This window comes from Salmo salar, chromosome 15, assembly GCF_965601325.2.
Source record: "Salmo salar chromosome 15, fSalSal1, whole genome shotgun sequence".
Lineage (NCBI taxonomy): Eukaryota > Metazoa > Chordata > Actinopteri > Salmoniformes > Salmonidae > Salmo > Salmo salar.
This window is the reverse complement of record NC_138305.1, coordinates 20,894,397-20,920,000: the sequence shown is the minus strand read 5'-3', so window position 1 is coordinate 20,920,000 and position 25,604 is coordinate 20,894,397. Positions and strand designations below refer to the sequence as shown.

Sequence of the window (25,604 nt, the reverse complement as noted above, 5' to 3'; positions counted from 1 at the left end):
TCTACACTACAGCCGTATCTCTACACTACAGCCGTATCTCTACTCTACAGCCGTAACTCTACACTACAGCCATAACTCTACACTACAGCCGTATCTCTACACTACAGCCGTATCTCTACACTACAGCCGTATCTCTACACTACAGCCGTATCTCTACACTACAGCCGTAACTCTACACTACACTACAGCCGTATCTCTACACTACAGCCGTATCTCTACACTACAGCCGTAACTCTACACTACACTACAGCCGTATCTCTACACTACAGCCGTATCTCTACACTACAGCCGTATCTCTACACTACAGCCGTATCTCTACACTACAGCCGTAACTCTACACTACAGCCGTAACTCTACACTACAGCCATAACTCTACACTACAGCCGTATCTCTACACTACAGCCGTATCTCTACACTACAGCCGTATCTCTACACTACAGCCGTATCTCTACACTACAGCCGTAACTCTACACTACAGCCATAACTCTACACTACAGCCGTATATCTACACGACAGCCGTATCTCTACACTACAGCCGTATCTCTACACTACAGCCGTATCTCTACACGACAGCCGTAACTCTACACTACAGCCGTAACGCTACACTACAGCCGTAACGCTACACTACAGCCGTAACTCTACACTACAGCCGTAACACAACATAATACATCATAACACATCATAACACAGCACGGTGTATCCACATCGACTCCTCTCTCCACTGTAACCCAGCAGCCATGATCTAACTACTGACTCTGAATAGATCCCCAAGGGGCATTAAAACTCTGTTTTTATTAGGATGTATGCAGACGATGCCCTAGTTTGGGGGAGCTATAGAATATATACACAGTTTCATAGTTTTGTTTTTCCCCTTGTGTTTTTCTTTTTTTTTAAATAATATGTTGTTTATTTGCCATTGTGATGAATATACAGTATGCATAGTTCTGAGTCACCCTGTTCTAACTCACGCCAGGGGAACGTTCTGGTCTTCAGTCTGAAAAGCTCTTAGTCCCTTTTTAATAGGAGCTGGATACCAGAAGCACCTACACATCCATTGGAGGCTTGGTGGAGCCGTTGCCTTGTTGCTTATGAAAACGGACGTCAATGTGTTGCTAACACATATAATTAGATTAGATAGCGCCACTGACGACGTTTCATAAGCTGGCTGTGGAGTGATCTCAACGGCAGGTTCCTACCGCCATAACGCAAACACCTATCCAGCCCCTTCAGAAACACACTGGAGTTCTGAAGAGTAATTCACCATCTGTTCTAGAACGGTCCTCAACTGACACAAAGCCTGATGGGTACTGTAGTTCTTCCTGACGGGTACCTGTATGATTGGTGGTCCTAAGCTGGTCACATCACGTCCACCGTTTCCTCCTCAGCTATTTCATGTTGATAGATAATGATGTCATTTCCTGTTGAGAGTTTATCCACAGTATGGGGTTCGTGGCAGAGCTCAAGCACAACATTGTCAGAATTCTGAGGTGACATTTTTATAAAATTCCTGGTTCATTCACGTTTTAAGTCATTTAGCAGACGCTCTTATCCAGAGCGACTTACAGTAGTGAGTGCAAAACGTTTCATACTCTTTCTTTCTCTCCGTACTGGTCCCCCTGTGGGAATTGAACACACAACCCTGGAGTTGCCAGCGCCATGCTCTACCAACTGAGCCACACGGGACTCACGTCTGTAAAGGGGTCATAGTTCATGTGATGTCATCATAACCCATGGTCATATAGAAGAATCAGTGTGACAGAACAGAACTTTAAGAAAGGGGATGTTCCATTTGTAACTGACCAATCTCTCCGTTATATTCTATTACTATTATAGGAATAACTTCTAATTTATACTTTTGTGAAATAAACTCAGATTTCTATAGTGGAGGATTTTAGTGTTATTTATTGTAGATTTATATGGGTGGGTCTAATCCTGGATGCTGATTGGTTAAGGTACCACCGGCTGAGGCTATGACGTTGAAATGCCTATTCACTATTACATCTGAGTGCGCAATCCACTGTCTCATCAGCCAGTCAATTTATAAATATCCACTGTCTCATCAGCCCAGCCAGTCAATTTATAAATATCCACTGTGTCACGACTTCTGCCGAAGTCGATGCACCTCCTTGTTCGGGTGGTGCTCGGCGGTCGACGTCACCGGGCGTCTAGCCATCATTGATCAATTTTTCATTTTCCATTGGTTTTGTCTTGTCTTCCTACACAGCTGGTTCCAATCCCATTCATTACATGTTGTGTATTTAACCCTCTGTTTCCCCTCCTGTCCTTGTCAGTGACTGTTAGTGATGTGCTCGTGTTGTTGGATTGGTGCGCGACAGGTTATTGTACCCATGTTTATTTTATTATGTACTTTGGTTTTTGGAGTTTGTTTTTAACTTTATTAAACTACTCCAGTTACACCAAGTTTGTTTCTCCTGCGCCTGACTTCCCTGCCACCTAAAAACACGACGTGACACACTGTCTCATCAGCCCAGCCAGCCAATTTATAAATATCCACTGTCTCATCAGCCCAGCCAGTCAATTTATAAATATCCACTGTCTTATCAGCCCAGCCAGCCAAATTACATTCACATTTTAGTCATTTAGCAGACGCCCTTATCCAGAGCGACTTACAGTAGTGAATGCATACATTTCATTTCATACATTTTTTATTTTTTTTTCCCTACTGGCCCCCCATGGGAATCGAACCCAAAACCCTGGCATTGTAAACACCATGCTCTACCAACTGAGCCACAGGGAAGGCTAAATTATAGACTTGATATCCGCTGTCCAGCTTTCAGTGTGCATGTTTTACTAGCAAGATCCAGGACACATTTTGTTGACCCAGAACCATTTTATTTTATTTAAAAAAAGAGTTTTCCTTTTGTTATACAATATTATGAAGAATATACTGCTATATCACACCAAGACTGTTTGATTTGAAACTGTATTGTGTGGTGTTACAATAAAGAGACAGAAATACTTTTGGCCTCTGGTTCTTTCTCTCATTATCATCCCAGTCTGTAAGACCTGGGGAGCATCATGATCATTCCTCTGTTTAATACCTGGGGAGCATCATGATCATTCCTCTGTTTAATACCTGGGGAGCATCATGATCATTCCTCTCTTTAATACCTGGGGAGCATCATGATCATTCCTCTGTTTAATACCTGGGGAGCATCATGATCATTCCTCTGTTTAATACCTGGGGAGCATCATGATCATTCCTCTGTTTAATACCTGGAGAGCATCATGATCATTCCTCTGTTTAATACCTGGGGGAGCATCATGATCATTCCTCTGTTTAAGACCTGGGGGAGCATCATGATCATTCCTCTGTTTAATACCTGGGGAGCATCATGATCATTCCTCTGTTTAATACCTGGGGAGCATCATTATCATTCCTCTGTTTAATACCTGGGGAGCATCATGATCATTCCTCTGTTTAATACCTGGGGAGCATCATTATCATTCCTCTGTTTAATACCTGGGGGAGCATCATGATCATTCCTCTGTTTAATACCTGGGGAGCATCATGATCATTCCTCTGTTTAATACCTGGGGAGCATCATGATCATTCCTCTGTTTAATACCTGGGGAGCATCATGATCATTCCTCTGTTTAATACCTGGGGAGCATCATGATCATTCCTCTGTTTAATACCTGGGGAGCAGCATGATCATTCCTCTGTTTAATACCTGGGGAGCATCATGATCATTCCTCTGTTTAATACCTGGGAGAGCATCATGATCATTCCTCTGTTTAATACCTGGGGAGCAGCATGATCATTCCTCTGTTTAATACCTGGGGGAGCATCATGATCATTCCTCTGTTTAATACCTGGGGAGCATCATGATCATTACTATGTTTAATACCTGGGGAGCATCATGATCATTACTATGTTTAATACCTGGGAGAGCATCATGATCATTCCTCTGTTTAATACCTGGGGAGCATCATGATCATTCCTCTGTTTAATACCTGGGGAGCATCATGATCATTCCTCTGTTTAATACCTGGGGAGCATCATGATCATTCCTCTGTTTAATACCTGGGGAGCATCATGATCATTCCTCTGTTTAATACCTGGGGAGCATCATGATCATTCCTCTGTTTAATACCTTGGGAGCATCATTGTTACGGATACAGGTATCCTGTGTATGTATCCGGTGTGTGCTTCTTTTCTCTCCTTCTCCTCCTCACAGGTGACACTCATCACTCCCCAATCAGTCATCAATCCGTCCCCAATCAGAAGACACCTGTTCCTTTTCCCTCACCCAATCACAGTCCCTTTCCCTTGGTTTAAAACCCCAGTCAGTTGCAATCTCTCGCTAGCTCATTCTCACTCTGAGATCAATCTTTGTGTTCATTCTCTCAATCGCTCTCTCTGTGTCCCCCTCTCTATTTCTCTGTATTGATCTCTTTTGTTTTTGCAACTACATGTCACATTTGTCCGGTAATCCTGTGAGTATTGTTTTGTTGTTTGACTGTTTGGTGGGAAAAGGGGGTACCAAGACAAGTCACCCATGGGCATACATTACCCGTAGGAATACTTTGTCTAAGTACCCGAGTTAGATCTGGGCGGACCACCCACTGTATTTTTGGTTGGTTAGTTAGCTAGCTGTTGTGGAAATAGGCTAGTCTAGCTTAGGGGTGTTTTTGGCTTATTGTTTCTTTGCTTGGGTCCAGCTCAGCCCCTTTTCTCACACCCCTTTACCGTGTGTTTAAAATAAACCTTTTGAGTTTGACGGTAGATTTCAGTTGTTTTTGGTTCTCACTGTTTTTTCTCACTGTTATAATTTGCATGATTTATGTTACGGGTCTCGTATGCATCCCCCCTAGACTGCTGGGCCAAAGGGATTCGTAACAATCATGATCATTCCTCTGTTTAATACCTGGGGGAGCATCATGATCATTCCTCTGTTTAATACCTGGGGGAGCATCATGATCATTCCTCTGTTTAATACCTGGGGGAGCATCATGATCATTCCTCTGTTTAATACCTGGGGGAGCATCATGATCATTCCTCTGTTTAATACCTGGGGGAGCATCATGATCATTCCTCTGTTTAATACCTGGGGAGCATCATGATCATTTCTCTGTTTAATACCTGGGGCCGCGGCTTTTGTGGAGCAATGGGAAAAGATGCTTTGAGGGTGGCTGTTGTCGATGTGTGCAGAGGGTCCCTGTTGGGGTGAAGAGAGGACAGAATCTATACTGTTACACCCTCGTATGGTGGGGAGGAGTGAAACTCCTCTCTGTGGTGGGGGAGGAGTGAAACTCCTCTCTGTGGTGGGGGAGGAGGGATACTCCTCTCTGTGGTGGGGGAGGAGGGATACTGCTCTCTGTGGTGGGGGAGGAGGGATACTGCTCTCTGTGGTGGGGGAGGAGGGATACTGCTCTCTGTGGTGGGGGAGGAGGGATACTGCTCTCTGTGGTGGGGGAGGAGGGATACTGCTCTCTGTGGTGTGGTGGGGGAGGAGGGATACTGCTCTCTGTGGTGTGGTGGGGGAGGAGGGATACTGCTCTCTGTGGTGTGGTGGGGGAGGAGGGATACTGCTCTCTGCAGTGGGGAGGAGGGAGAGAGATGCATGCTTGACTGTCCTAACTAGCAGATTCCATGTGAGAACTGTAGCCATCCTCCAGCTACCTATTCTACATGCTGAACCATCGACAGGGAGCTGAACCTGTGTGTGTACACTTGTGATAAATATTTCAGATCTTCTTCCCATTGACCTGCTGCTCTCCCCCGTCCACTTCAGGAATACACACCTCAGGGGGAATCTCCTTACTCTCACTCTGCTGAGCACATTCACTGTTCTATTAATATTACTGCTACTAATATTATTACTACTATTATTACTACTACTATTAATACATTTACTATTAATATTACTACAGCTATTACTGCTACTAATACTATTACTAATACCATTACTACAACTACTACTACTGATACTATTATTACTGCAACTACCATTACTACTAATATTAATATTACTACAACTACTAATATTATTAATACTACTACTATTACTATTATTACTTCAACTAATATTACTACTACTACCACTACTACATTTTACATTTTAATCATTTAGCAGATGCTCTTATCCAGAGTGTACATTTCATAATGTAATTTTTTTTGTACTGGCCCCCCGTGGGAATCCAACCTACAACCCTGGCGTTGCAAACACCATGCTGGCGTTGCAAACACCATGCTCTACCAACTGAGCTACAGGGAAGGCTACTACTACCACTACTACTACTACAGCTACTATTGCCATTACTACTACTATAGCTACTACTGCCATTCTTATGTACAACCACGGCCTACCCTGGCCAAACCCGGACGAATCTGGGCCCATTGTGCACGGCCCTATGGTGGATACATACTGTATGTCTGGTTTATAGTTTTGAAATCCTTGCACTGTTTTAAACCTATGTGTGTATTTTCATGCTGTTATAGTATGTATCTGCCAGCTCTGACTGCGTTATTTGCACTGGCAAAGTTAAAATGGCTGCCATTGTCAATTCGGTGGACTATACCTTAAAGAGGGCATTTCCCTTTAAGAGGAAGGTAGCAGTTTGGGGAAATGTTTGGTGTGTGCCTGGCTGAGGATTTATTTGTGTGGAAAACCTTTTCAACAGCATAGATTAACCATTCAATACTTTCTCATTTTTGTGGATTGTTACACCAATGACAAAAGGATTCCTATGTTGTTGGTTTTGGAGGATGGCATACCATTAAGCTGTTGTAAGGAGATCTCCACCAGGTTTAGAGATTGGGAGAACATTGAGCTGTTGTATTAACCATGCTCTCTATCTCACTAACACCTGGAGGAGAGGAGAGGGGTATTAACCATGCTCTCTGTATCTCACTAACCCCTGGAGGGGAGGAGAGGGGTATTAACCATGCCCTCTGTATCTCACTAACCCCTAGAGGAGAGGAGAGGGGTATTAACCATGCTCTCTGTATCTCACTAACCCCTGGAGGAGAGGAGAGGAGATGGGTATTAACCATGCTCTCACTAACCCCTGGAGGAGAGGGGTATTAACCATGCTCTCTGTATCTCACTAACCCCTGGAGGAGAGGAGAGGGGTATTAACCATGCTCTCTGTATCTCACTAACCCCTGGAGGAGAGGAGAGGGGTATTAACCATGCTCTCTGTATCTCACTAACCCCTGGAGGAGAGGAGAGGGGTATTAACCATGCTCTCTGTATCTCACTAACCCCTGGAGGAGAGGAGAGGGGTATTAACCATGCTCTCTGTATCTCACTAACCCCTGGAGGAGAGGAGAGGGGTATTAACCATGCTCTCTGTATCTCACTAACCCCTGGAGGAGAGGGGTATTAACCATGCTCTCTGTATCCCACTAACCCGTGGAGGCGAGGAGAGGGGTATTAACCATGCTGTCTTCACCAGCTCTTCCTTGGATGTAATGCCAAAACATTTGGTTAACCTGGTAACACAGCAGAGTCCAATCAGAAGCGAGTTTACTGGAGTGGGTGACAAAATGGTACAAATAGAATATTGAAGAGAGATTAACTCTGACGTGGTGAAGTCAAATCCTCCGTTCTAATATCGCTGAGTAACGCTTTCACCGTGGTATTGTTATTTAAATAAATTAGACATCAAACAATAGACTTTAACATTTAAACTGTGAGAAGGGGTTGTTGATTTCTGTACTGTGAAATTGTAATACACACACACACACACACACACACTTGAGACGTTACAGGTGCACATACACACACAGCAGAGAGACAGAGAGAGACAGATTATAAAGTGCCACAAACATTGAGAGAAACTCATTTTGATGAAGTGAAAATAGATCGGCCTATTTTTTTTTTTTTGGAGGGGTGAAGACACAAAGCAACTAATCTGAACACGAGGATCTTGGCGAATTCAAATGACGTCTTTTCAATCAGTTTTGTTGACTGGGAGGGAAAGTTTATCATGTGAAGTCTTCACAGTAAACATTTTTATATTTGGAGTTATCATTTAGCTTCCACCCCATCTAGTGGCAGCCGGACAATATTACAAGTAATTGGATATAAAAAACAAAACCTCAATGCTGCATTTATTTAAATAAGAAAAGCATGACCCAGGCTTGTAAGTTATTACGCTCAGAAAACAACTTTACAAAACAAAAATGTTAATGTACAAGTGGTAGCTAATTCTTTCAGTGCAACCGTGAAATGTACTGGTGTGTTGACTAATGGACCTAGGTAGTACACAGACAATGCTCGTCCTTCTCCCTGATGCTTCAGGTAGTTGTTACAACAGATAAAGCTCGTCCTTCTCTCGTACTTCTCCCTCAGAAGTTGTTCATTGTCAACGGAACAGCGCCAGGTTTGGGATTCCGTGTGTTCTGTGTGCGTTCAATATTTTATTACCGTGCAGCGCAGTATGGAAAGTCCTTTTCTCACCCGTCCATGTGAGTTTACAGGTGATTTGAACGCTTGCTATCATCATTATTCAATTGCTTTTTTTTTTTCCCCAAGAGTGTCAAAAGCCATTTTTTAAATGTGATCTTTACACCTGTCCAGTGTACATTTACAGGTGATGTTAACGCTCCTACCCAGAGACCCTTATCTAGAGTCCTGCTCCAGAAACTGGATATGGGGAGAGGGCCAGAGAGGGCTGAGGCTGACCCGGGGAGGGGGGCCCCACCAGCCGCCACCAGGGGGCACCATTGCTTCCAGCCCCAGGGATATGGGGAGAGGGCCAGAGGGCTGAGGCTGACCCGGGGAGGGGGGCCTGACCCCCACCAGGGGGCACCATTGCTTCCAGCCCCAGGGATATGGGGAGAGGGCCAGAGAGGGCTGAGGCTGACCCGGGGAGGGGGGCCCGACCCCCACCAGCCGCCACCAGGGGGCACCATTGCTTCCAGGGATATGGGGAGAGGGCCAGAGGGCTGAGGCTGACCCGGGGAGGGGGGCCTGACCCCCACCAGCTGCCACCAGGGGGCACCATTGCTTCCAGCCCCAGGGATATGGGGAGAGGGCCAGAGAGGGCTGAGGCTGACCCGGGGAGGGGGGCCCAGCCGCCACTAGGGGGCACCATTGCTTCCAGGGATATGGGGAAAGGGCCAGAGAGGGCTGAGGCTGACCCAGGGGAGGGGGGCCCAACCCCCACCAGCCACCACCAGGGGGCACCATTGCTTCCAGCCCCAGGGATATGGGGAGAGGGCCAGAGAGGGCTGAGGCTGACCCGGGGAGGGGGGCCCAAACCCCACCAGCCGCCACCAGGGGGCACCATTGCTTCCAGCCCCAGGGATATGGAGAGAGGGCTGAGGCTGACCCAGGGAGGGGGGCCCAACCCCCACCAGCCGCCACCAGGGGGCATCTCTACATCCACCCAGCTCCCTGTGAGATGAGGCGAGAGGGTCCAGAGAGTGATGGGGTCGACCCAAGGAGAAGGGGGGCCAACACCATAGAGTGGGGACGACCTCTGCCCACGGTCACCAGGGAGTGCCACTCCATCCACCCGGTGGGAGAGAGCTGGTTGGCGCTGGTTGGCGGCCATATTGGATAATGTGTACCTTATGATTAAAATCAGTAGTAGCTAGGCTTCATTGTTTAGACTGTTAGGCTGCCCCTCGTATCCCGCTGGGGCTGCCCCTCGTATCCCGCTGGGGCTGCCCCTCGTATCCCGCTGTCCTCTAGCTTTATGTAACATTTGGTGCACTCATTATGAAGGCATTTTGCGAAAATGGATTTCCCTGTACCGTTTTGCTGGACATAGTTAATTCCTATGTGATTTTCGTATAGGGGGCACTGTACGGGGAATATCTAATCATATTGCATATCATCTGTGAATGATTCTACAACATTTCAAATGCTTTTAAATGTAATTTATAGTATTTGAAAATGGCTACAAAACTCTGGAATTCCAGACAGCATTTTTTGGCACATTTGTCATGGGGCGGCAGCGTAGCCTAGTGGTTAGAGCGTTGGACTAGTAACCCAAAGGTTGCTAGATCAAATCCCTGACAAGATACAAATCTGTCATTCTGCCCCTGAACAAGGTATTTAACCCACTGTTCCCTGGTAGGCTGTCATTGTAGATAAGAATTTGTTCTTAACTGACTTGCCTTGTTAAATATCGGTAAAATCAAAGAAATATATATTTCTACCATTATTCTGGTAATATTTTGTTAAATAACTCACGGCTTTGAGCGATCTTTTAACATTTTCCTCACAGTAACAAACATGTTCAGTTGGTCTAATTACACAATATCTATATGACATTGAAGAATTAATTCAGTTCCTCCACGTTGAAAATCATAAATCAATAACGACTCTATTGTGTTGCGTACATTCACATGCGGTGTAGTTATCATAGAGGGAATCTTGAGATAAACTAAGCATTATTCAAAAATAAACCACAGACATGGACCTTAATGAAAATCATTGTGAGACTTTGCCAAAGTGGGAAAATTGTGTGTGAAATCTGGCCCTCGGACTAGTGTCTCCAATCCATGCGTTTTTACACAATCGTAAAAAAAAAAAATTCATGCACAATTAGTATTATGTTAATTCTAAATGTATTTCGTTTTTTGTAAACTGTGAGCAAATAAATTCTGCTGTCATAAATATCAGATGTGTCCTACAGATTGTAGCTGAGGGTCAAACTGTAACACTACAATGACTGGTAGCACTACACTACACTGACTGGTAGCACTACACTACACTGACTAGTAGCACTACACTACACTGACTGGTAGCACTACACTGACTGGTAGCACTACACTGACTGGTAGCACTACACTACACTGACTGGTAGCACTACACTACACTGACTGGTAGCACTACACTACACTGACTGGTAGCACTACACTACACTGACTGGTAGCACTGCACTACACTACACTGACTGGTAGCACTACACTGACTGGTGGCACTGACCTACACTGACTAGTAGCACTACACTGACTAGTAGCACTACACTGACTGGTAGCACTACACTGACTGGTAGCACTGCACTACACTACACTGACTGGTAGCACTACACTGACTGGTAGCACTACACTTACTAGAAGCACTACACTGACTGGTAGCACTACACTGACTGGTAGCACTACACTGACTGGTAGCACTACACTGACTGCTAGCATTACACTACACTGACTAGAAGCACTACACTACACTGACTAGAAGCACTACACTGACTAGAAGCACTACACTACACTGACTAGAAGCACTACACTACACTGACTAGAAGCACTACACTACACTGACTAGAAGCACTACACTACACTGACTAGTAGCACTACACTACACTGACTAGTAGCACTACACTGACTGGTAGCACTACACTACACTGACTGGTAGCACTACACTGACTGGTAGCACTACACTACACTGACTGGTAGCACTACACTACACTGACTGGTAGCACTACACTACACTGACTGGTAGCACCTCACTACACTGACTGGTAGCACTACACTACACTGACTGGTAGCACTGCACTACACTACACTGACTGGTAGCACTACACTGACTGGTAGCACTGCACTACACTACACTGACTGGTAGCACTACACTGACTGGTGGCACTGACCTACACTACACTGACTGGTAGCACTACACTGACTGGTAGCACTACACTGACTGGTAGCACTGCACTACACTACACTGACTGGTAGCACTGCACTGACTGGTAGCACTACACTGACTGGTAGCACTACACTGACTGGTAGCACTACACTACACTTACTAGAAGCACTACACTGACTGGTAGCACTACACTGACTGGTAGCACTACACTGACTAGTTGCACTACACTGACTGGTAGCATTACACTACACTGACTAGAAGCACTACACTACACTGACTAGAAGCACTACACTACACTGACTAGAAGCACTACACTGACTAGAAGCACTACACTACACTGACTAGAAGCACTACACTACACTGACTAGAAGCACTACACTACACTGACTGGTAGCGCTACACTACACTGACTGGTAGCGCTACACTACACTTACTAGTAGCACTACACTGACTGGTAGCGCTACACTACACTGACTAGTAGCGCTACACTACACTGACTAGTAGCACTACACTGACTGGTAGCACTACACTGACTGGTAGCACTACACTGACTGGTAGCACTACACTGACTGGTAGCGCTACACTACACTGACTGGTAGCGCTACACTACACTGACTGGTAGCGCTACACTACACTGACTGGTAGCGCTACACTACACTTACTAGTAGCACTACACTGACTGGTAGCACTACACTGACTGGTAGCACTACACTGACTGGTAGCACTACACTGACTGGTAGCACTACACTACACTGACTGGTAGCACTACACTACACTGACTGGTAGCACTACACTGACTGGTAGCACTACACTGATTGGTAGCACTACACTTACTAGAAGCACTACACTGACTGGTAGCACTACACTACACTGACTGGTAGCACTACACTGACTAGTAGCACTACACTGACTAGAAGCACTACACTGACTGGTAGCACTACACTACACTGACTAGTAGCACTACACTGACTGGTAACACTACACTACACTGACTGGTAGCACTACACTACACTGACTGGTAGCACTACACTACACTGACTGGTAGCACTACACTGACTGGTAGCACTACACTGACTGGTAGCACTACACTGACTGGTAGCACTACACTACACTGACTGGTAGCACTACACTACACTGACTGGTAGCACTACACTACACTGACTGGTAGCACTACACTACACTGACTGGTAGCACTACACTACACTGACTGGTAGCACTACACTACACTGACTGGTAGCGCTACACTACACTGACTGGTAGCGCTACACTACACTGACTGGTAGCGCTACACTACACTGACTGGTAGCGCTACACTACACTGACTAGTAGCACTACACTGACTATAAGCACTACACTGACTATAAGCACTACACTACACTGACAAGAAGCACTACACTACACTTACTAGAAGCACTACACTACACTGACTGGTAGCACTACACTACACTGACTGGTAGCACTACACTACACTGACTAGTAGCACTACACTGACTGGTAGCACTACACTACACTGACTGGTAGCACTACACTGACTGGTAGCCTCCTACACTGACTGGTAGCACTACACTACACTGACTAGAACACTACACTGACTGGTAGCACTACACTGACTGGTAGCACTACACTGACTGGTAGCACTACACTACACTGACTGGTAGCACTACACTACCACCCCTGACTGGTAGCACTACACTGACTGGTAGAGCTACACTACACTGACTGGTAGCGCTACACTGACTGGTAGCGCTACACTGACTAGTAGCACTACACTGACTAGTAGCACTACACTGACTAGTAGCACTACACTTACTAGAAGCACTACACTGACTGGTAGCACTACACTACACTGACTGGTAGCGCTACACTACACTGACTGGTAGCACTACACTGACCTTGTAGCAGCTACACTACACTGACTAGTAGCGCTCCTACACTGACTGGTAGCACTACACTACACTTACTAGAAGCACTACACTGACTAGTAGCACTACACTGACTAGTAACACTACACTGACAAGAAGCACTACACTGACCTTTAGCATTACACTACACTGACCTTTAGCATTACACTACACTGACTAGTAGCTCTACACTTACTAGAAGCACTACACTTACTAGAAGCACTACACTGACTAGTAGCACTACACTGACTAGTAGCACTACACTGACTGGTAGCACTACACTGACTAGTAGCACTACACTGACTGGTAGCACTACACTACACTGACTGGTAGCACTACACTACACTGACTGGTAGCACTACACTGACTGGTAGAGCTACACTACACTGACTGGTAGCGCTACACTGACTGGTAGCGCTACACTGACTAGTAGCACTACACTGACTAGTAGCACTACACTACACTGACTGGTAGCGTTACACTACACTGACTGGTAGGTTACACTACACTGACTGGTAGCGTTACACTACACTGACTGGTAGCGCTACACTACACTGACTGGTAGCGCTACACTACACTTACTAGTAGCACTACACTGACTGGTAGCGCTACACTACACTGACTAGTAGCGCTACACTACACTGACTAGTAGCACTACACTGACTGGTAGCACTACACTGACTGGTAGCACTACACTGACTGGTAGCACTACACTGACTGGTAGCGCTACACTACACTGACTGGTAGCGCTACACTACACTGACTGGTAGCGCTACACTACACTGACTGGTAGCGCTACACTACACTGACTGGTAGCACTACACTGACTGGTAGCACTACACTGACTGGTAGCACTACACTGACTGGTAGCACTACACTGACTGGTAGCACTACACTACACTTACTAGTAGCACTACACTACACTGACTGGTAGCACTACACTGACTGGTAGCACTACACTGATTGGTAGCACTACACTTACTAGAAGCACTACACTGACTGGTAGCACTACACTACACTGACTGGTAGCACTACACTGACTAGTAGCACTACACTGACTAGTAGCACTGCACTACACTACACTGACTGGTAGCACTACACTACACTTACTAGAAGCACTACACTGACTGGTAGCACTACACTACACTGACTGGTAGCACTACACTGACTGGTAGCACTACACTGACTGGTAGCACTACACTGACTGGTAGCATTACACTACACTGATTAGAAGCACTACACTACACTGACTAGAAGCACTACACTACACTGACTGGTAGCACTACACTACACTGACTGGTAGCACTACACTGACTGGTAGCACTACACTACACTTACTAGAAGCACTACACTGACTGGTTACACTACACTTACTAGAAGCACTACACTGACTGGTAGCACTACACTACACTGACTGGTAGCACTACACTGACTGGTTACACTACACTTACTAGAAGCACTACACTGACTGGTAGCACTACACTACACTGACTAGTAGCACTACACTGACTGGTAGCACTACACTGACTGGTAGCACTACACTGACTGGTAGCACTACACTACACTGACTGGTAGCACTACACTACACTGACTGGTAGCACTACACTACACTGAATGGTAGCACTACACTACACTTACTAGAAGCACTACACTGACTGGTAGCACTACACTACACTGACTGGTAGCACTACACTGACTGGTTACACTACACTTTCTAGAAGCACTACACTGACTGGTAGCACTACACTACACTGACTAGTAGCACTACACTGACTGGTAGCACTACACTGACTGGTAGCACTACACTGACTGGTTACACTACACTTTCTAGAAGCACTACACTGACTGGTAGCACTACACTACACTGACTAGTAGCACTACACTGACTGGTAGCACTACACTGACTAGTAGCACTACACTGACTGGTAGCACTACACTACACTGACTGGTAGCACTACACTGACTGGTAGCACTACACTGACTGGTAGCACTACACTGACTGGTAGCACTACACTACACTGACTAGTAGCACTACACTACACTGACTGGTAGCACTACACTGACTGGTAGCACTACACTGACTGGTAGCACTACACTGACTGGTAGCACTACACTGACTGGTAGCACTACACTACACTGACTGGTAGCACTACACTACACTGACTGGTAGCGCTACACTACACTGACTGGTAGCGCTACACTACACTGACTGGTAGCGCTACACTACACTGACTGGTAGCGCTACACTACACTGACTGGTAGCGCTACACTGACTGGTAGCACTACACTGACTGGTAGCGCTACACTACACTGACTGGTAGCGCTACACTACACTGACTGGTAGCGCTACACTACACTGACTGGTAGCACTACACTGACTGGTAGCACTACACTGACTGGTAGCGCTACACTACACTGACTGGTAGCACTACACTACACTGACTGGTAGCACTACACTACACTTACTGGTAGCACTACACTGACTAGTAGCACTACACTGACTAGTAGCACTACACTGACTAGTAGCACTACACTGACTGGTAGCACTACACTGACTGGTAGCACTACACTGACTGGTAGCACTACACTACACTGACTGGTAGCACTACACTACACTGACTGGTAGCACTACACTACACTGACTGGTAGCACTACACTACACTGACTGGTAGCACTACACTACACTGACTGGTAGCACTACACTACACTGACTGGTAGCACTACACTACACTGACTGGTAGCACTACACTACACTGACTGGTAGCACTACACTACACTGACTGGTAGCACTACACTACACTGACTGGTAGCACTACACTACACTGACTGGTAGCACTACACTACACTGACTGGTAGCACTACACTACACTGACTGGTAGCACTACACTACACTGACTGGTAGCACTACACTACACTGACTAGTAGCACTACACTGACTAGTAGCACAACGCTGACTGGTAGCACTACACTACACTGACTGGTAGCACTACACTACACTTACTAGAAGCACTACACTGACTGGTAGCACTACACTACACTTACTAGAAGCACTACACTGACTGGTAGCACTACACTACACTGACTGGTAGCACTACACTACACTGACTGGTAGCACTACACTGACTGGTTACACTACACTTACTGGTAGCACTACACTACACTGACTGGTAGCACTACACTACACTGACTGGTAGCACTACACTACACTGACTGGTAGCGCTACACTACACTGACTGGTAGCGCTACACTACACTGACTGGTAGCGCTACACTACACTGACTGGTAGCGCTACACTACACTGACTGGTAGCGCTACACTACACTGACTGGTAGCGCTACACTACACTGACTGGTAGCGCTACACTACACTGACTGGTAGCGCTACACTACACTGACTGGTAGCGCTACACTACACTGACTGGTAGCGCTACACTACACTGACTGGTAGCGCTACACTACACTGACTGGTAGCGCTACACTACACTGACTGGTAGCGCTACACTACACTGACTGGTAGCGCTACACTACACTGACTGGTAGCGCTACACTACACTGACTGGTAGCGCTACACTACACTGACTGGTAGCGCTACACTACACTGACTGGTAGCGCTACACTACACTGACTGGTAGCGCTACACTACACTGACTGGTAGCGCTACACTACACTGACTGGTAGCGCTACACTACACTGACTGGTAGCGCTACACTACACTGACTGGTAGCGCTACACTACACTGACTGGTAGCGCTACACTGACTGGTAGCGCTACACTGACTGGTAGCGCTACACTGACTGGTAGCACTACACTGACTGGTAGCACTACACTACACTGACTGGTAGCACTACACTACACTTACTGGTAGCACTACACTGACTAGTAGCACTACACTGACTAGTAGCACTACACTGACTAGTAGCACTACACTGACTAGTAGCACTACACTGACTGGTAGCACTACACTGACTGGTAGCACTACACTGACTGGTAGCACTACACTACACTGACTGGTAGCACTACACTACACTGACTGGTAGCACTACACTACACTGACTGGTAGCACTACACTACACTGACTGGTAGCACTACACTACACTGACTGGTAGCACTACACTACACTGACTGGTAGCACTACACTACACTGACTGGTAGCACTACACTACACTGACTGGTAGCACTACACTACACTGACTGGTAGCACTACACTACACTGACTGGTAGCACTACACTACACTGACTGGTAGCACTACACTGACTGGTAGCACTACACTACACTGACTGGTAGCACTACACTACACTGACTGGTAGCACTACACTACACTGACTGGTAGCACTACACTACACTGACTGGTAGCACTACACTACACTGACTAGTAGCACTACGCTGACTAGTAGCACAACGCTGACTGGTAGCACTACACTACACTGACTGGTAGCACTACACTACACTTACTAGAAGCACTACACTGACTGGTAGCACTACACTACACTTACTAGAAGCACTACACTACACTGACTGGTAGCACTACACTACACTGACTGGTAGCACTACACTACACTTACTGGTAGCACTACACTGACTAGTAGCACTACACTGACTAGTAGCACTACACTGACTAGTAGCACTACACTGACTAGTAGCACTACACTGACTGGTAGCACTACACTGACTGGTAGCACTACACTGACTGGTAGCACTACACTACACTGACTGGTAGCACTACACTACACTGACTGGTAGCACTACACTACACTGACTGGTAGCACTACACTACACTGACTGGTAGCACTACACTACACTGACTGGTAGCACTACACTACACTGACTGGTAGCACTACACTACACTGACTGGTAGCACTACACTACACTGACTGGTAGCACTACACTACACTGACTGGTAGCACTACACTACACTGACTGGTAGCACTACACTACACTGACTGGTAGCACTACACTACACTGACTGGTAGCACTACACTACACTGACTGGTAGCACTACACTACACTGACTGGTAGCACTACACTGACTAGTAGCACAACGCTGACTGGTAGCACTACACTACACTGACTGGTAGCACTACACTACACTTACTAGAAGCACTACACTGACTGGTAGCACTACACTACACTTACTAGAAGCACTACACTGACTGGTAGCACTACACTACACTGACTGGTAGCACTACACTACACTGACTGGTAGCACTACACTGACTGGTTACACTACACTTACTGGTAGCACTACACTACACTGGCTGGTAGCACTACACTACACTGGCTGGTAGCACTACACTACACTGACTAGTAGCACTACAATGACTGGTAGCGCTACACTACACTGACTGGTAGCGCTACACTACACTGACTGGTAGCACTACACTACACTTACTGGTAGCACTACACTGACTAGTAGCACTACACTGACTAGTAGCACTACACTGACTAGTAGCACTACACTGACTGGTAGCACTACACTGACTGGTAGCACTACACTGACTGGTAGCACTACACTGACTGGTAGCACTACACTACACTGACTGGTAGCACTACACTACACTGACTGGTAGCACTACACTACACTGACTGGTAGCACTACACTACACTGACTGGTAGCACTACACTACACTGACTGGTAGCACTACACTACACTGACTGGTAGCACTACACTACACTGACTGGTAGCACTACACTACACTGACTGGTAGCACTACACTACACTGACTGGTAGCACTACACTACACTGACTGGTAGCACTACACTACACTGACTGGTAGCACTACACTACACTGACTGGTAGCACTACACTACACTGACTGGTAGCACTACACTACACTGACTGGTAGCACTACACTACACTGACTGGTAGCACTACACTACACTGACTGGTAGCACTACACTACACTGACTGGTAGCACTACACTACACTGACTGGTAGCACTACACTACACTGACTAGTAGCACTACACTACACTGACTGGTAGCACTACACTACACTTACTAGAAGCACTACACTACACTGACTGGTAGCACTACACTACACTGACTGGTAGCACTACACTACACTTACTGGTAGCACTACACTGACTAGTAGCACTACACTGACTAGTAGCACTACACTGACTAGTAGCACTACACTGACTAGTAGCACTACACTGACTGGTAGCACTACACTGACTGGTAGCACTACACTGACTGGTAGCACTACACTACACTGACTGGTAGCACTACACTACACTGACTGGTAGCACTACACTACACTGACTGGTAGCACTACACTACACTGACTGGTAGCACTACACTACACTGACTGGTAGCACTACACTACACTGACTGGTAGCACTACACTACACTGACTGGTAGCACTACACTACACTGACTGGTAGCACTACACTACACTGACTGGTAGCACTACACTACACTGACTGGTAGCACTACACTACACTGACTGGTAGCACTACACTACACTGACTGGTAGCACTACACTACACTGACTGGTAGCACTACACTACACTGACTGGTAGCACTACACTACACTGACTGGTAGCACTACACTACACTGACTGGTAGCACTACACTACACTGACTGGTAGCACTACACTACACTGACTGGTAGCACTACACTACACTGACTGGTAGCACTACACTACACTGACTGGTAGCACAACGCTGACTGGTAGCACTACACTACACTGACTGGTAGCACTACACTACACTTACTAGAAGCACTACACTGACTGGTAGCACTACACTACACTTACTAGAAGCACTACACTGACTGGTAGCACTACACTACACTGACTGGTAGCACTACACTACACTGACTGGTAGCACTACACTTACTGGTAGCACTACACTACACTGGCTGGTAGCACTACACTACACTGGCTGGTAGCACTACACTACACTGGCTGGTAGCACTACACTACACTGACTAGTAGCACTACAATGACTGGTAGCGCTACACTACACTGACTGGTAGCGCTACACTACACTGACTGGTAGCGCTACACTACACTGACTGGTAGCGCTACACTACACTGACTGGTAGCGCTACACTACACTGACTGGTAGCGCTACACTACACGGACTGGTAGCGCTACACTACACGGACTAGAAGCGCTACACTACACGGACTGGTAGCGCTACACTACACGGACTGGTAGCACTACACTACACGGACTAGAAGCACTACACTGACTGGTAGCACTACACTACACTTACTAGAAGCACTACACTGACTGGTAGCACTACACTACACTGACTAGTAGCACTACACTGACTGGTAGCACTACACTGACTGGTAGCGCTACACTACACTGACTGGTAGCGCTACACTACACTGACTGGTAGCGCTACACTACACTGACTGGTAGCGCTACACTACACTGACTGGTAGCGCTACACTACACTGACTGGTAGCGCTACACTACACTGACTGGTAGCGCTACACTACACTGACTGGTAGCGCTACACTACACTGACTGGTAGCGCTACACTACACTGACTGGTAGCGCTACACTACACGGACTGGTAGCGCTACACTACACTGACTAGAAGCGCTACACTACACGGACTGGTAGCACTACACTACACGGACTGGTAGCACTACACTACACGGACTAGAAGCACTACACTGACTGGTAGCACTACACTACACTTACTAGAAGCACTACACTGACTGGTAGCACTACACTACACTGACTGGTAGCGCTACACTACACTGACTGGTAGCGCTACACTACACTGACTGGTAGCGCTACACTACACTGACTGGTAGCGCTACACTACACTGACTGGTAGCGCTACACTACACTGACTGGTAGCGCTACACTACACTGACTGGTAGCGCTACACTACACTGACTGGTAGCGCTACACTACACTGACTGGTAGCGCTACACTACACTGACTGGTAGCGCTACACTACACTGACTGGTAGCGCTACACTACACTGACTGGTAGCGCTACACTACACTGACTGGTAGCGCTACACTACACTGACTGGTAGCGCTACACTACACTGACTGGTAGCGCTACACTACACTGACTGGTAGCGCTACACTACACTGACTGGTAGCGCTACACTACACTGACTGGTAGCGCTACACTACACTGACTGGTAGCGCTACACTACACTGACTGGTAGCGCTACACTACACTGACTGGTAGCGCTACACTACACTGACTGGTAGCGCTACACTACACTGACTGGTAGCGCTACACTACACTTACTAGAAGCACTACACTGACTGGTAGCACTACACTACACTTACTAGTAGCACTACACTGACTAGTAGCACTACACTGACTAGTAGCACTACACTACACTGACTGGTAGCACTACACTGACTAGAAGCACTACACTACACTGACTAGAAGCACTACACTGACTGGTAGCACTACACTACACTGACTAGTAGCACTACACTGACTAGTAGCACAACGCTGACTGGTAGCACTACACTACACTGACTGGTAGCACTACACTACACTTACTAGAAGCACTACACTGACTGGTAGCACTACACTACACTTACTAGAAGCACTACACTGACTGGTAGCACTACACTACACTGACTGGTAGCACTACACTACACTGACTGGTAGCACTACACTGACTGGTTACACTACACTTACTGGTAGCACTACACTACACTGGCTGGTAGCACTACACTACACTGGCTGGTAGCACTACACTACACTGACTAGTAGCACTACAATGACTGGTAGCGCTACACTACACTGACTGGTAGCGCTACACTACACTGACTGGTAGCGCTACACTACACTGACTGGTAGCGCTACACTACACTGACTGGTAGCGCTACACTACACTGACTGGTAGCGCTACACTACACTGACTGGTAGCGCTACACTACACGGACTGGTAGCGCTACACTACACGGACTAGAAGCGCTACACTACACGGACTGGTAGCACTACACTACACGGACTGGTAGCACTACACTACACGGACTAGAAGCACTACACTGACTGGTAGCACTACACTACACTTACTAGAAGCACTACACTGACTGGTAGCACTACACTACACTGACTAGTAGCACTACACTGACTAGTAGCACTACACTGACTGGTAGCGCTACACTACACTGACTGGTAGCGCTACACTACACTGACTGGTAGCGCTACACTACACTGACTGGTAGCGCTACACTACACTGACTGGTAGCGCTACACTACACTGACTGGTAGCGCTACACTACACTGACTGGTAGCGCTACACTACACTGACTGGTAGCGCTACACTACACTGACTGGTAGCGCTACACTACACTGACTGGTAGCGCTACACTACACTGACTGGTAGCGCTACACTACACGGACTGGTAGCGCTACACTACACTGACTAGAAGCGCTACACTACACGGACTGGTAGCACTACACTACACGGACTGGTAGCACTACACTACACGGACTAGAAGCACTACACTGACTGGTAGCACTACACTACACTTACTAGAAGCACTACACTGACTGGTAGCACTACACTACACTGACTGGTAGCGCTACACTACACTGACTGGTAGCGCTACACTACACTGACTGGTAGCGCTACACTACACTGACTGGTAGCGCTACACTACACTGACTGGTAGCGCTACACTACACTGACTGGTAGCGCTACACTACACTGACTGGTAGCGCTACACTACACTGACTGGTAGCGCTACACTACACTGACTGGTAGCGCTACACTACACTGACTGGTAGCGCTACACTACACTGACTGGTAGCGCTACACTACACTGACTGGTAGCGCTACACTACACTGACTGGTAGCGCTACACTACACTGACTGGTAGCGCTACACTACACTGACTGGTAGCGCTACACTACACTGACTGGTAGCGCTACACTACACTGACTGGTAGCGCTACACTACACTGACTGGTAGCGCTACACTACACTGACTGGTAGCGCTACACTACACTGACTGGTAGCGCTACACTACACTTACTAGAAGCACTACACTGACTGGTAGCACTACACTACACTTACTAGTAGCACTACACTGACTAGTAGCACTACACTGACTGGTAGCACTACACTACACTGACTGGTAGCACTACACTACACTGACTGGTAGCACTACACTACACTGACTGGTAGCACAACGCTGACTGGTAGCACTACACTACACTGACTGGTAGCACTACACTACACTTACTAGAAGCACTACACTGACTGGTAGCACTACACTACACTTACTAGAAGCACTACACTGACTGGTAGCACTACACTACACTGACTGGTAGCACTACACTACACTGACTGGTAGCACTACACTGACTGGTTACACTACACTTACTGGTAGCACTACACTACACTGGCTGGTAGCACTACACTACACTGGCTGGTAGCACTACACTACACTGACTAGTAGCACTACAATGACTGGTAGCGCTACACTACACTGACTGGTAGCGCTACACTACACTGACTGGTAGCGCTACACTACACTGACTGGTAGCGCTACACTACACTGACTGGTAGCGCTACACTACACTGACTGGTAGCGCTACACTACACTGACTGGTAGCGCTACACTACACGGACTGGTAGCGCTACACTACACGGACTAGAAGCGCTACACTACACGGACTGGTAGCACTACACTACACGGACTGGTAGCACTACACTACACGGACTAGAAGCACTACACTGACTGGTAGCACTACACTACACTTACTAGAAGCACTACACTGACTGGTAGCACTACACTACACTGACTAGTAGCACTACACTGACTAGTAGCACTACACTGACTGGTAGCGCTACACTACACTGACTGGTAGCGCTACACTACACTGACTGGTAGCGCTACACTACACTGACTGGTAGCGCTACACTACACTGACTGGTAGCGCTACACTACACTGACTGGTAGCGCTACACTACACTGACTGGTAGCGCTACACTACACTGACTGGTAGCGCTACACTACACTGACTGGTAGCGCTACACTACACTGACTGGTAGCGCTACACTACACTGACTGGTAGCGCTACACTACACTGACTGGTAGCGCTACACTACACGGACTGGTAGCGCTACACTACACTGACTAGAAGCGCTACACTACACGGACTGGTAGCACTACACTACACGGACTGGTAGCACTACACTACACGGACTAGAAGCACTACACTGACTGGTAGCACTACACTACACTTACTAGAAGCACTACACTGACTGGTAGCACTACACTACACTGACTGGTAGCGCTACACTACACTGACTGGTAGCGCTACACTACACTGACTGGTAGCGCTACACTACACTGACTGGTAGCGCTACACTACACTGACTGGTAGCGCTACACTACACTGACTGGTAGCGCTACACTACACTGACTGGTAGCGCTACACTACACTGACTGGTAGCGCTACACTACACTGACTGGTAGCGCTACACTACACTGACTGGTAGCGCTACACTACACTGACTGGTAGCGCTACACTACACTGACTGGTAGCGCTACACTACACTGACTGGTAGCGCTACACTACACTGACTGGTAGCGCTACACTACACTGACTGGTAGCGCTACACTACACTGACTGGTAGCGCTACACTACACTGACTGGTAGCGCTACACTACACTGACTGGTAGCGCTACACTACACTTACTAGAAGCACTACACTGACTGGTAGCACTACACTACACTTACTAGTAGCACTACACTGACTAGTAGCACTACACTGACTAGTAGCACTACACTACACTGACTGGTAGCACTACACTGACTAGAAGCACTACACTACACTGACTAGAAGCACTACACTGACTGGTAGCACTACACTACACTGACTAGTAGCACTACACTGACTAGTAGCACAACGCTGACTGGTAGCACTACACTACACTGACTGGTAGCACTACACTACACTTACTAGAAGCACTACACTGACTGGTAGCACTACACTACACTTACTAGAAGCACTACACTGACTGGTAGCACTACACTACACTGACTGGTAGCACTACACTGACTGGTAGCACTACACTGACTGGTTACACTACACTTACTGGTAGCACTACACTACACTGGCTGGTAGCACTACACTACACTGGCTGGTAGCACTACACTACACTGACTAGTAGCACTACA

At 47.0% G+C, this 25,604-nt stretch overlaps 1 protein-coding gene across 1 annotated transcript in view; it reads left to right on the top strand.

Annotated features, from left to right (window-relative positions):
- Positions 1-2,969, top strand: part of LOC106571001 (protein phosphatase 1 regulatory subunit 14B) — a 54,118-nt gene extending 51,149 nt beyond the window's left edge. Inside the window, exon 4 of the mRNA XM_045695492.2 lies at positions 1-2,969. This exon is cut by the window's left edge and continues 2,041 nt beyond it. The gene's annotated coding sequence lies outside the window, so the exon portion shown is untranslated.
- Positions 2,970-25,604: the final 22,635 nt, after the last annotated feature.